The sequence below is a fragment of the Artemia franciscana genome, chromosome 1 (assembly GCF_032884065.1).
Source record: "Artemia franciscana chromosome 1, ASM3288406v1, whole genome shotgun sequence".
Lineage (NCBI taxonomy): Eukaryota > Metazoa > Arthropoda > Branchiopoda > Anostraca > Artemiidae > Artemia > Artemia franciscana.
In genome coordinates, this window is record NC_088863.1 from 48,275,964 (window position 1) to 48,290,819 (window position 14,856).

A 14,856-nucleotide genomic window follows, 5' to 3' on the forward strand; every position below is an offset into this window, starting at 1 on the left:
GTGTGGGAGTAAATGCAACATAAAGCAACATTAAATTCCTTTTAACATATTAATGGAAACACACAAAAAACACATACAAAATCACAGTGACTCGTTATTTCAGAAGTGTCGAAATAATATTTTACCTTCTCTATGAGACGTCTTTATTTTAAGGTGAAGATGCTGGTGCAAATAATTTAAGTTATACTCTTTCTTCTTTTTTTTTTACCTTGAACTCCCAGCAATATTTTTGAAACGAAAATTAATAGAAGCTAATTTTAAAAAATAAATTTTTTACGTTAATGTTTGCTGTTTTTAATTAAAATTATCTTTTGTAAAATTACATCTATCTGTTTATTTTACATAGACAAAGACAATAATAAAATCTGGTTACGACAATTTGCAACTTCTTTTCGACTCTCAATGAGATTAAATAAAAAAGCAAGTTTTTTTTAACTAAAAGTAAGGAGCCACATTAAAACTTAAAACGAACAGAAATTACTCCGTATATGAAAAGGGCTTTCCTCCTCAACGCCCCGCTCTTTACGCTAAAGTTTGACTCTTTCTCTTAACTCTACTTTTTAAAATAGTAAAAAACTCAGTGGTCCTAGAATGTCAAAAAAGGGCTCATTCTAACGGAAATTAAATGTTCTAGTGCCCTTTTTAAGTGACCAAAAAATTGCAGGGCACCTAGGCCCCCTCCCACGCTCATTTTTTTCCCAAAGTTACCAGATCAAAATTCTGAGATAGCCATTTTATTCACCATAGTCGAAAAACCTAATAACTATGTCTTTGGGGACGACTTACTCCCCCACAGTCTCCGTGGGATGGGCTGTAAGTTCCAAACTTTGACCTGTGTTTACATATAGTAATGGCTATTGGGAAGTGTACAGACGTTTTCAGGGGGATTTTTTGTGTTGGGGGGGGGGAGGAAGAAGTTGATTAGGGGCTACGTGGGAGGATCTTTCCATGGAGGAGTGTGTCATGGAGTAAGAGAATTTCAATGAAGGGAGCGCAGGATTTTCTAGCATTATCTAAAAAAAAATAAAGAAAATAAATATGAAATTTTTTTCAACTGAAAGTAAGGAGCATCGTTAATCTGATGGTGTGATTTTCGTTAATCTGATGGTGTGACGTTGAATCTGATGGTGTGATTTTTGTTAAGATTGTATGACTTTTAGGGGGTGTTTCCCTCTATTTTCTAAAATGAGGCAAATTTTCACAGGCTCGTAACTTTTTATAGGTAAAACTAATCTTGATGAAACTTATGTATTTAAGATCAGCATTAAAATTTTATTCTATTGATGTAGCTATTGGTATCGAAATTCCATTTTTTAGAGTTTCGGTTAGCATTGAGCCGGGTGGCTGCTTACTACAGTTCGTTACCATCAACTGTTTGAGAACTGCTTAAGGCTAAAAAGCGGTAATCAGATGTCTATCAGCGTCATTAAGGGTAGAGGTTAATATAATTTACCGAAATTTGTGGGATCACTATTGTAATTTTTCTGTCACAATATCGCAAAGAATGTTTAACTTCTCACATCGTAGTATCCAGAGGGGGATGAAGGGGGATTACCCACTTTGATTCCCCCCCTCCATAAAAAATGTCTGACTCGTACAAAAGTAATCAAAAGAGGTGAATGGTACGAAGAGTTGCATTTTTTTTGTTGTGATATGGCACTTACAGATGGTACATTTTACAAAAAGCACGTAAATATGAGCAATAGCCTCTAAATGAGCTATTTAACATCTCTCTACGATCGTGTGGTAGCTTGCTAGTCCTGCTAATGTTGCAGTGGTCTGCTGATGAGTAAAGCATTTGTGTAACTTACTAAGGAGGCTATAGGTATTTTCGAATACCACATTGGCTTTCCATGGCGTACCAAAACTTACAGAGATTTTTTTTTCACTGTCAAATAAAAGGGAAATCATTGAAATTGAAAAAAAAAACCTTATTCAAAAACCTGGGTTTGAATGGAGATACAGGTAAATTTGGCTTAATTCAATTTTTGATAATTTACTGTTTATTTCAATTCTTGAAATAAATGTAGTTTCTCTCAATACCATTTACCTTTCCTTACCTGATTATGAACCTTCATATTAAAATCAAGTTAATGAACTTGGAACTGGGAAATCAAAGAAATTAAAATCTGTAAATGTTTTCAAGTAGATAAGAGCGCTAAACAATACGTAATTAATTTGTTGTTTTGCATAAATGCCCATGTTTTACTTGTATTATTTTAGTTTATCTGCTGATGACGGCCACTGTGTATACAACCGAAATATTCATTTTTAATGTCATAATGTCATTTTTGGCGTCATTTGGCACTTGGAGATGGTAGAAAATATAGGAAACATATAGATATGAGCAATATATTTTAAATGAGCTTTTAAACACCTCTTTACGATGTTCTGGTAGCCCACTAGCCCCACCACTTGAGAAATAATGCCAAGTGTCATTTGTAGTGCCATGTGCTACTTTCAGATGTTAGCATTTATATGAACCACATAGATAATAGCAATAGCTTTAAAATGAGCCATTAAACATCTCTTCGACGATGTCGGGGTGGCCTGCTAGTCTAGCTAATGTTGCAGTAGCCAGCTGGTGAGCAGAAGATTTAAGAAATTAGCTAAAGAGGTTGGGGGGATTATGTGGTTAACCTGATAGTTGACCACAATTGAAGGGCTTTAGAACATAAATATTACAAAGGTGCCCGTTTTGCACTTCCAAGCTTTTCCATTTGAGAAATGGTACCGAAAATGTCATTTTTGGTGTCTTTTGACACTTGCAGATGGTAAAGATTATAGAAAGCACGTAGATACGAGTAGTAGCTATTATATGACTTATTAAATATCTCTTTACGATGTTCAGATAACCCGTTAGCCCCAGCCTTTCCAATTGGTACATGGCACCAAAAGAGCCATTTTTAGGGCCCTGTGGGGCTCAGAAATGATGGAGTTTATAGAGAGCACGTAGATATAAGCAATAGTTTTTATATGAACTATTTAAGATGTCTCTACGATAGATTTTGGTAGCCCGCTATCCCCTTCCCCACTTGAGAAATGCCACTAAAAGTGCCTTTTTTAGTGCCATATGGCACTGGAATACGGTGCAATTTATGGAAAGTCCGTAGATATTAGCAATAGCTTATTATATGAGCTACTAAACATCTTTACGGTTTTCTAGTAACTTGCCCCCCCCCCCCATTTCAGAAATGGCATCAAAAGTGCCATTTATAGATGGTACCAAGAGAGCCTTTTTTTAAAATCATCTTAAATTTGTTTTTCCAATAAAATTTTACTTTTAAGACTAGCCAAAACAATAGTTGTCATTCCTGAATCAGGGTCAAATGACAATTTTTTCTCAATAGGCAGTTTTTTTTCAAAATACTTTCTCAAGTTTCGGCTGAAACCATGATAAAAAGTCATATTAAATTTTTAAGGACAATATATAGGTCGTAAATAATGAAGTTGAAACTCGAAACGAGTAAAAATATTGCTTCACAGATTACGTAAACATATATCTATCTATATATATAAAAATAAGTTGTCTGTCTGTCTGTGGATCAGGTGACGTCATGTTTCTGTGTCGGCTGACGTCATGAAATTAGTTGTCGTCATTTTTGCTATGACGGTGACGTCATTAAAGATATTTAAGACATATATGTTCACGTAGAAATCTATTAATGTTTAAGTTTAAAATGACTGATGAACTTACAATGGCAAAAGCCGATGAAGATGCTCAAAGAGTCTATGCCAAAAAACTTGCTGCTGATAGAGAAAGTCAGAAAAGAAAGCGTGCCGAGGAATCAAAAGAACAGCAAGGAAACAGGCTTGAGGCTAAAGAACGCAAAACCGCGCAGTTAGATGAAGATCCACCTGGACAGCAAGAGTCAAAACATATCAAAACTGAAAATGATAGCGATGATGATTGGGTTTGGGATTTTGACTTGGATAAGGTCATCAATGCCTACCAGATTTTAGTTAAAAAAACAAAGGTTCGGCGATATGTATTTCATAGTGAAGCTGAAAAATAAAGAAGAAAAAGAAAACTGAAAAAAGAAAAAATGTAAAAAACTAAAAAAATACTAAAAAGAAAAAACACTCAAAGAGAAATTACAGACCGGGACACAAATGACGACCGGGACAGAGGGAATATAAATAACGACCGGGACACTCAAAGAGAAATTACAGACTGGGATACCGGGACACAAATGACGACCGGGACACAGGGAATATAAATGACGACCAGGACACATTTGCAATCACCATTAACAAAGCTCCACCCCAACAGCTAGTATATATATATAAATAAGTTGTCTGTGTGTCGAGTGACGTCATATTTGTGTGTCGACTGACGTCATGTTTGTCGACTGACGAAATTACAGACCGGGACATCGGGACACAAATGACGACCGGGACACCGGGACATAGGGAATCTATCTATCTATTTAAAATTAGTTGTCTGTGGATGTGTCTGTCAGGTGACGTCATGTTTGTGTGTTGACTGACGTCATGAAGTTAGTTGTCATCATTTTTGTTATGATGGTGACGTCATTAAAGATATTTAAGACATGTGTTCACGTAGAAATCTATTAATGTTTAACTTTAAAATGACTGATGAACTTACAATGGCAACAGCCGAGGAAGATGCTCAAAGAGTCTATGCCAAAAAACTTGCTGCTGATAGAGAAAGTCAGAAAAGAAAGCGTGCCGAGGAATCAAAAGAACAGCAAGGAAACAGGCTTGAGGCTGATAGAGAAAGAAAGAACAGAAAGCGTGCCGAGGAACTACCAGAGCAACGCGAAAGCAGACTTGCTTCTAAAAGAGAAAGTGAAAAAAGAAGGTGTGCCGAGGAACTACCAGAGCACCATGAAACCAGACTTGCTGCTAAAAGAGAAAGTGAAAAAAGAAGGCGTGCCGAGGAATCACAAGAACAGCAAGAAATCAGGCTTGCTGCTGATAGAGAAAGTAAGAAAAGAAAGCTTGCCGAGGAATCAGAGCAACCTGAAAGTTATCGCCTGGCATTCAGGTACAGCCCAGTCGATGATTATAGCTTGAGTAGATGTGTTCAAATCGTGACAATGTCTAAAATTTGTCCCTATTGCAAGGCCTTGAAATTCAATAGTGAAACAATGGGAATGTGTTCCGCCTCAGGAAAAGTTAAACTTCCTCTATTGGCTGCACCACCAGAGCCATTGAAGACTTTCCTTACTGGAACTACGTCAGAATCTAAGCGTTTTTTGTCACAAATCAGAAAATACAACTCATGTTTCCAAATGACGTCGTTTGGAGCCCAAATCGAAAATCCAGATCAATTTATGTCTACTTTCAAAGTAAAAGGGCAAATTTATCATAGAGCAGGGTCCCTTCTACCATTCTCAGGCGAGAATCATAAATTTTTACAATTGTACTTCATCAGTGATAGAAATTCCGAACTGAATGCACGTTGCAAAATTTCTCCCAACGTTGAAAGGACAATCGTTTCCCAATTGCAACATCTTTTCCACGAAAATAATAACTTAGTGCGTCTGTTCAAAACAGCCATCGTTTGATGCCTACTGATACGCATAAAATTGTTATTTCCGCTGACAAAACGCCTCCTGGCCAACATATGCGTAGATACAATGCTCCAACTATCGACGAAGTGGCAATCGTTATGGTCGGTGATCAGTTTTTACCTCGAGATATTATTCTTCATAAGCGAAACGCTCAGTTGTTAAGAATTGCTGAAACTCATCGATGCTACGATGCCCTACAATATCCTATCATTTTTTGGGATGGAGCCGACGGCTATCACTTTAATATTAAATTGATGAATCCAGCCACTAACAAAGAAATGAATAAGAAATGCAGTGCAATGCATTATTATTCCTATAGACTAATGATTCGGCAGGATGAAGAAAATTATATTTTAAAATGAATGGCAAAAACGAGGTTTGCCACACGCACATATACTAATCTGGCTACATAAAAAAAATTACTTCGAACGAAATTGATGACGTGATTTCCGCTGAAATACCTGATGAAAATGTCGATAAGGGGTTACATGATATTATTGTAAAAAATATGATACATGGACCTTGCGGTGCACTGAACGAAAAATTCACCATGCATGGCCAAAGGAAGGTGCACAAAGCAATATCCTTGACTTTTAGTATCCAACACAATTACTGGCAATGATGGTTACCCACAATATAGAAGAAGATCTACTGAAGATGGCGGTAAAACAGAAATAATAAAGAAGCGTAACGGTACCACCATCGAAGTAGATAACCAGTGGGTTGTTCCATATTCCCCATTATTATCAAAAACATTTAATGCACACATAAACGTTGAATACTGTAACTCCGTAAAGGCAATCAAATACATATGTAAATACGTCAACAAAGGCAGTGACATGGCAGTTTTTGGCTTGCAGCCCGAAATCAAAGATTTCGACGAAATCGTACAATATCAGGCTGGAAGATACATAAGCAGTAATGAAGCTGTTTGGCAAATTCTTTCATTTCCGATACATGAACGTAGTCCAGCTGTTGTTCACTTAGCGGTACATTTACAGAATGGTCAACGTGTTTAATTCTCGGAAACCAACGTGCAACAAAGAGCCCTGAATCCACCGGATACAAAATTAACAGCTTTTTTTTCGCTTTGCGAAAATGATTCTTTTGCAAAAAAACTGCTGTATACTTAAGTGCCTTCGTATTACACGTGGAATACTAAAAATAAAGTATTTGAACGTCGAAAACAGGGTAAGTCAGTCGACGGCCAACCTACCATCTTCAAAGATACCACGATAGGAAGACTCTACACCGTTCACCCCAATCAACATGAATGCTTCTTTCTACGCCTGCTTTTGGTGAATGTACCCGGTCCGACATCCTTTGAGTATTTGAGAACTGTAAACGGTACTATACATGACACTTACCGTAGTGCATGCCAAGCTCTGAATTTATTGGAGAATGACCAACACTGGGATAACTGCATCAATGACGCGTGCGAAACGTCAACCCCAAGTCAAATTCGTGCATTGTTTGGCATCATTTTAACAACTTGCTCTCCATCAGCTCCTACAGAGTTATGGGAAAAATATAAGTCAAAAATGTCCGAAGATATACTCCATCGAAAACAGTTAGAGACGTCAGATATGACTTTTGATTTTACATCAGAAATTTATAACTACACTTTAGTTATTAAAGAAGATTTGTGCGTACGTATGGCAAACAAACCACTTCAGGATTTGGGAATGCCTTCACCTAACCGTATCGCTGCTGTTTCGACATGTGTAGAATTGGATCGTGAACAAAGTTACAGTACGAGTGATCTATTGTCGTATGTACAAAATAACGTTTCCAAGTTAACGTTGGAACAAAAAGACATTTATGATACGATAGACTCAATTTCAGGACGTATACAACTACCTGCTGATTTCTGTAATTTAGTGACGTCCAAAAATGAATTGATTGAAAAAGTATTTCCGAATATTCTAAAAAATTGTAAAAATAATAAATGGCTAAGTGAAAGAGCGATTCTCGCACCCAAAAATATAGACGTCCACGAAATCAACAATATTGTTTTGACCAAGATTCAAGACCAGGCAGTCCTTTACAAGTCAGTCGACACAGTTTTGGAACCAAATGAAGCGGTTAATTATCCATCTGAATTTTTTAATTCCGTGGATGTTTCAGGGTTTCCACCACACGTGCTACAACTAAAAATAGGCGTACCAATAAAACTTTTAAGAAATATCAACCCACCAAAGCTTTGCAATGGCACGCGACTTGCCGTAAAAAAAAATAATGGAAAACCTAATAGAGGCCACAATCTTGACAGGGCCTTTTGACGGTGAGGCTTATTCCTCGCATTCCCATGATTCCAACGGATCTGCCTTTTCAATTTAAAAGATTGCAATTCCCAATTCGATTAGCATTTGCAATCACCATTAACAAAGCTCAAGGTCAATCATTAGAAAAATGTGGTATAGATCTTAATACTGATTTTTTTTCCCATGGACAATTGTACGTTGCATGTTCGAGGGTTGGTAAACCTGACAATCTATTTATATGCAGCGACAATTGGAAAGCGAAGAATGTTGCATATTCGCAAGTTTTACGCAGTTAATTTGTATTGTATCTATCTATCTATCTATCTATATAAAAACGAGTTGTATGTATGCACGTTTGTTTGTTTGTAAAAAGAGCGTTTGCATATGACGTCATTATTAGTACATACGGCTTTGTATATGCACAGACAATGGGAAAGCCAAGAATGTTGTATATTCGCAATTTTTACGTAGTTTAACTCCTGCAGACGAAATGAATGCTTGCCTGAAAAATTCTAATTTATGGGCACACGTAAAAATATTAAAATTAACTACAAATATGCGTGTCCGATTGCAAAACGATGACTCTAGTCAAACATTTTCAGATCAATTGCTGGCAATTGGAAACGGAAAGCTCCCAGTAGTGGGAAAGCCAAAAATGTTGTATATTCGCAATTTTTACGTAGTTTGAAACACATATATAAATCTATCTATATTCACAGGTGGGACACAGGGACACAACTACAATGGCGCGTAACTAATATGGCGCGTAACGACTTACGCGCGCGGAGGGGCTTGGGGGGGCGCGAAGCGCCCCACCAACTAGGTGTTGGGGTGGCGCGAAGCGCCACCCCAACAGCTAGTATATATATATATATATATATATATATATATATATATATATATATATATATATATATATATATATATATATATATATCTATATATATAAAAATAAGTTGTCTGTGGATGGATGGATGGATGGATGTGTGGATGGATGTGTCAGGTGACGTCACCTGAAAAAACTGGATTAGGTGACGTCAAAACTGAAAAAACTAAAAAAAGGCAAAAACTACAAAAAAAACTAAAAACTAATAAAAAAAATAAAAAAGCTAAAAAACTAAAAAAACTATAAAGGTAAAAACCAATAAAAAACTAAAAAAAAAACTGAAAAAACTAAAAAAAGGCAAAAACTACAAAAAAAAACTAAAAACTAATAAAAAAAGTAAAAAAGCTAAAAAACTAAAAAAACTAAAAAAACTAAAAAAAGGTAAAAAACTAAAAAAAATAAAAAATAAAAAAAAACTAAAAAAAAGGAAAAAACTGAAAAATAAGCTAAAATAAAGGTAAAAACCAATAAAAAACTAAAAAAAAAAAGGAAAAAACTAATAAATGACGACACTCAAAGAGAAAGCGACCAGGACAAAAAACTAAAAAAAAAGGCAAAAACTACAAAAAAACTAAAAACTAATAAAAAAAATAAAAAAGCTAAAAAACTAAAAAAACTAAAAAAAGGTAAAAAACTAAAAAAACTAAAAACTAAAAAAAAACTAAAAAAGGTAAAAACTAAAAGAACTAAAAAAGAAAAAAATAAATGACGACACTCAAAGAGAAAGCGACCAGGACAAAAGGAATGTTCGATTAGCAATCAACAAAGCACCGGGACACAGGGAGTATAAATGACGACCAGGACACAAGTAAAAAAAAAAATTAACAAAACTAAAAAGAAGGTAAAAACTACAAAAAAACTAAAAAGAAAAAAAAACTAAAAACTAATAAAAAAACTAAAAAATCTAAAAATCTAAATAAACTAAAAAAGAAAAAAAAAGGAGAAAAACAAAACTAAAAAACGAATGTATATACAGACCGGTACACCGGGATACAAATGACGACCGGGACACAGGGAATATAAATAACGACCGGGACACAGGGACACAACTACAACGGGGACACCGGGGGAAACAGGGGGATATAAATGACGACCGGGACAAAAAAACTAAAAAGAAATAAAAACTAAAAACTAATAAAAAAAACTAAAAAATCTAAATAAGCTAAAAAAGAAAAAAAAAGGAAAAAAATAAAGGAGAAAAACAAAACTAAAAAACGAATGTATATACAGACCGGGACACCGGGATACAAATGATGACCGGGACCCGGGACACAGGGAATATAAATGACGACCGGGACACAGGGACACAACTACAACGGGGACACCGGGGGAAACAGGGGGATAACCTGACAATCTATTTATATGCAAAGACAATGGGACAGCAAAGAATGTTGTATATTCGCAAGTTTTACGTAGTTAAAACCATATATATATATATATATATCTATATTCACAGGTGGGACATAGGGACACAACTACAATGGCGCGTAACTATTATGGCGCGTAACGACTTACGCGCGCGGGGGGGCTTGGGGGGGGCGCGAAGCGCCCCCACCAACTAGGTGTTGGGGTGGCGCGAAGCGCCACCCCAACAGCTAGTATATATATATATATATATATATTCACAGGTGGGACACAGGGACACAACTACAACGGCGGGTAACTAATATGGCACGTAACGACTTACGGGCTTCGGGGGGCTTGGGGGGGGTGCGAAGTGCCCCCACCAACTAGGTCATTATAAGGATTGAGCTGTATGTCGTCATGATGTTAGTCATCATATACCAATTCAAAAACGAATGTATTCAAGTAGCTGAGATGGTAAAGCGTTATATTCGAGGTTCTAGGTCCGAGAGGTTCCAGATTCGAACCTTGGCTTTAGCATTAATACAAAAGAAGAAAAAAACTAAAAAAGGTAAGAACTAAAAAAAAACTAAAAAGAAAATACTAAAAAAACTAAAAAAGCTAAAAAACTAAAAAAAAGATAAACAACTAAAAACTAAAAAAGAAAAGAAACTAAAAAAACTAAAAAATAAGGTAAAATCTACAAAAAAACTAAAAAGAAAAAACTAAAAACTAATAAAAAACTAAAAAAACTGAAAACTGAAAAAGAAAAAAACTAAAAAAAGGAAAAAAAAAATGAAAAATCAAGGAGAAAAAGAAAACTAAAAACCGGGACACAGGGAATATAAATGACGACCGGGACACTCAAAGAGAAATTACAGACTGGGACACTGGGACACAAATAACGACCGGGACATATAAATGACGACCGAGACACTAAAAGATAAATTACACACCGGGACACAAATGACGACCGGGACACCGGGACACAGGGAATATAAATTACGACCGCGACGCTCAAAGAGAAATTACAGACTGGGACACTGGGACACAAATGACGACCGGGATACTGGGAATATAAATGACGACCGAGACAAAGGGACACAACTACAACGGGGACGCCGGGGGCACAGGGGGATATATAAATTACGACGGGGACACAGGGAATTTTCGATTAGCAATCAACATCAACAAAGCTAAAGGGCAATCATTAGAATAATGAGGTATAGATCTGAATACGTCATTTTACGTTGACATCATTATGAGTATAGAAGGCTTTGTATATGACGCCATTATAAGCATATAAGGCTTGCGATTAAAACAGAATATTTAGTATAAATCCTACAATGGCGGAAGAAACAGCCGAGGAATCAAATCGTGCGAGAAATTTTAGTATAAATCCTACAACGGTAGAAGAAATAGCCGAGGAAGCCGATCAAAGAGTTAATGCCAAAAGGCTTGCTGCAAAAGGAGAAAGTAAGAAATGAAAGCGTGCCGAGGAATCACAAGAACAACGTGAAAACAGGCTTGCGTCTCAAAGAGAAATTAAAAAAAAAATCGTGCCGAGGAATCACAAGAACAACGTGAAAACAGGCTTGAGGCTCAAAGAGATAATGCCAAAAGAAAGCGTGCCGAGGAATCATAAGAGCAACGTGAAAATTATCGGCTTGCATTCAGGTACAGCCCAGTCGATGATTATAGCTTTAGTAGATGTGTTCAAATCGGGACTATGTCTAAAATTTGTCCCTATTGCAAGGCCCTGAAATTTAATGGTGAAACAATGGGAATGTGTTGCCCCTCAGGAAAAGTTAAACTTCCTCAACTGGCTGCACCACCAGAGCCATTGAAGACTTTGCTTGCTAGAACTACGTCAAAATCTAAGCGTTTTTTAAGAAAATATAACTCATGTTTCCAAATGACGTCGTTTGGTGCCCAAATCGAAAATCAAGATCAATTTATCCCTACTTTCAAAGTAAAAGGGCAAATTTATCATAGAGCAGGGTCCCTTCTAACATTCTCAGATGAGAATCATAAATTTTTACAACTGTACTTCATCAGTGATAGCAATTCTGAATTGAATGCACGTTGCAAAATTTCTCCCGACGTTGAAAGGACTATCGTTTCCCAATTGCAACATCTTTTCGACGAAAATAATGGTTTAGTGCGCCTGTTCAATACAGCAATCGATTTGAGGTCTAATGATAAGCATAAAATTGTTATTTCCACTGACAAAACTCCTACTGCGTAGTGCGTAGATACAATGCTCCAACTATCGACGAGGTGGCAATCATTATGGTCGGTAATCAGTTTTATGAGAAAGTCGTCGATGCTAAGATGCCCTACAATATTCTATCATGTTTTGGGATGAAGCCGACGGCTATCACTTCAATAATAAATTGATAGATCCATCCACTAACAAACAAACGGATAAGAAATGCAGCGCAATGAAATATTATTCCTATAGACTAATGATTCGTCACAATGAAGAAAATTATATTTTAAAATGCCGTCAATTATTTCACCAATACATCGTTGATATGTATCCAAAGATTGAATCAGAAAGTTTGCTATTTATCCGTCTGAATCAGACCAAGCTCCGCTCTGAACGATACATTCATTTGCGAGATGCAGTTGTAAATGATGGTAATACCACTAACGTTGGAAGATAAACGATTTTACCTTCGTCATATGCTGGCAATCCCCGTCATATGCATGAATATGGTCAAAATGCAATTTCGTATGTTCGTCTCTATGGTCGTCCAGATTAATTTATTGTATTTACATGTAATCAATCTTGGGACGAGATACAGCAGCTTTTACTTCAAGGACAATCGGCGGTTCATAGACCTGACATTACGGCCCGTGTCTTCCGGCAAAAGTTGAAATCAATGATAAACTACATAGTAAAACTTAGTAAAAGTGTTTGGGTCAGTGCGATGCTGGATGTACTCAGTGTAATGGCAAAAACGAGGATTGCCACACGCACATATTTTGTGCGAAGCAATAAAATTACCTTTAACGAAATTGACGATATGATTTCCGCTGAAATACCTGATGAAATATAATGCACACATAAACGTTGAATACTGTAATTAAGTAAAGACAATCAAATACAAATGTAAATACGTCAATAAAGGCAGCGACATGGCAGTTTTTGGCTTGCAGTTCGAATTCAGTGATATCGATCGTACAATATCAGGCTGGAAGATACATAAGCAGTAATGAAGCTGTTTGGTGAATTCTTCCATTTCCGATACATGAACGAAGTCCAGCTGTTGTTCACTTAGCGGTCGGTACATTTACAGAAAGGAAAACGTGTTTGTTTTTCGGAATCCAACGTGCAACAAAGATCCCTGAATCCACCAAATACAACGTTAACTACTTTCTTTTCGTTATGTCAAAACGATTCTTTTGCAAAAAAATGCTGTATACTGAAGTGCCTTCTTATTACACGTTGAATGCTAAAAAGAAATCATTTGAACCTCGAAAACAGGGTAAGTCAGTCGATGGCCAACCTACAATTTTCAAAGACACCACGATAGGAAGACTCTACACCATTGACCCCAATCAACATGAATGGTTCTTTCTCCGCCTGATTTTGGTGTATGTACCCGGTCCGATGTTCTTTGAATGTTTGAGAACTGTAAACGGTACTATACATGACACTTACCGTAGTGCATGCCAAGCTCTGAATTTATTGGAGAATGACCAACACTGGGATAACTGCATCAATGACGCGTGCGAAACGTCAACTCTAAGTCAAATTCGTGCATTGTTTGAAATCATACTAACAACTTGCTCTCCTTCAGCTCCTACAGATTTATGGGAGAAATATAAATCGAAAATTGTCCAGGATATACTCCATCGAAAACGGTTAGAAACGTCAGGTATGACCTTTGATTTTACATTAGAAATTTATAACTAAACTTTAGTTATTATTGAAGATTTGTGCGTATGTATGGCAAACAAACCTCTTCAGGATTTGGGAATGCCTTCACCTAATCGTAACGCTGCTGTTTCGACATGTGTAGAATTGGATCGTGAACAAAGTTTCAACACGAGTGATCTATTGTCGTACGTACAAAATAATATTTCTAAGCTGATGTCTGAGCAAAAAGATATTTATGATAAGATAATGCATTGTGTGGATAACAATGTTGGAGAAATCTTCTTTTTGGATGCGCCAGGAGGTACTGGTAAAACATTTGTGATAAAATAGATTCTGGCATCAATTCTATCAAAAAAGACATAGCGTTGGCAATTGCGTCATCCGGAATAGCCGCAACGTTGCTGCCTGGTGGAACAACTGCTCATTCCGCTTTGAAATAGCCTCTGAATTTGTATTCTACAGAAACTCCCAAGTGCAATATTTCCAAATCATCTGGGATGGTTAGAGTATTGCAGCAATGCAAACTTATTATTTGGGACGAGTGCATAATGGCACACAAAAAATCTCTCGAGGCTCTGGAGCAATCATTACGAGATTTGCGAGGAAATTTGAAACCTTTTGGCAGCAGATTAATATTTCTTGCGGGAGTTCCAGGCAAATATTACCTATAATACCTAGATCAACCCCTGCAGACGAAATGAATGCTTGCCCGAAAAATTCTAATTTATGGGCACACGTAAAGACTTTAAGATTAACTATAAATATGCGTTTCCGATTGCAAAACGATGACTCTGGTGAAATATTATCAGATTAATTGCTGGCAATTGGAAACGAAAAGCTCCCAGTAGACTCAATTTCAGGACGTATACAACTGCCTGCTGAATTCTGTAATTTAGTGACGTCCAAAAATGAATTAGTTGAAAAGGTATTTCC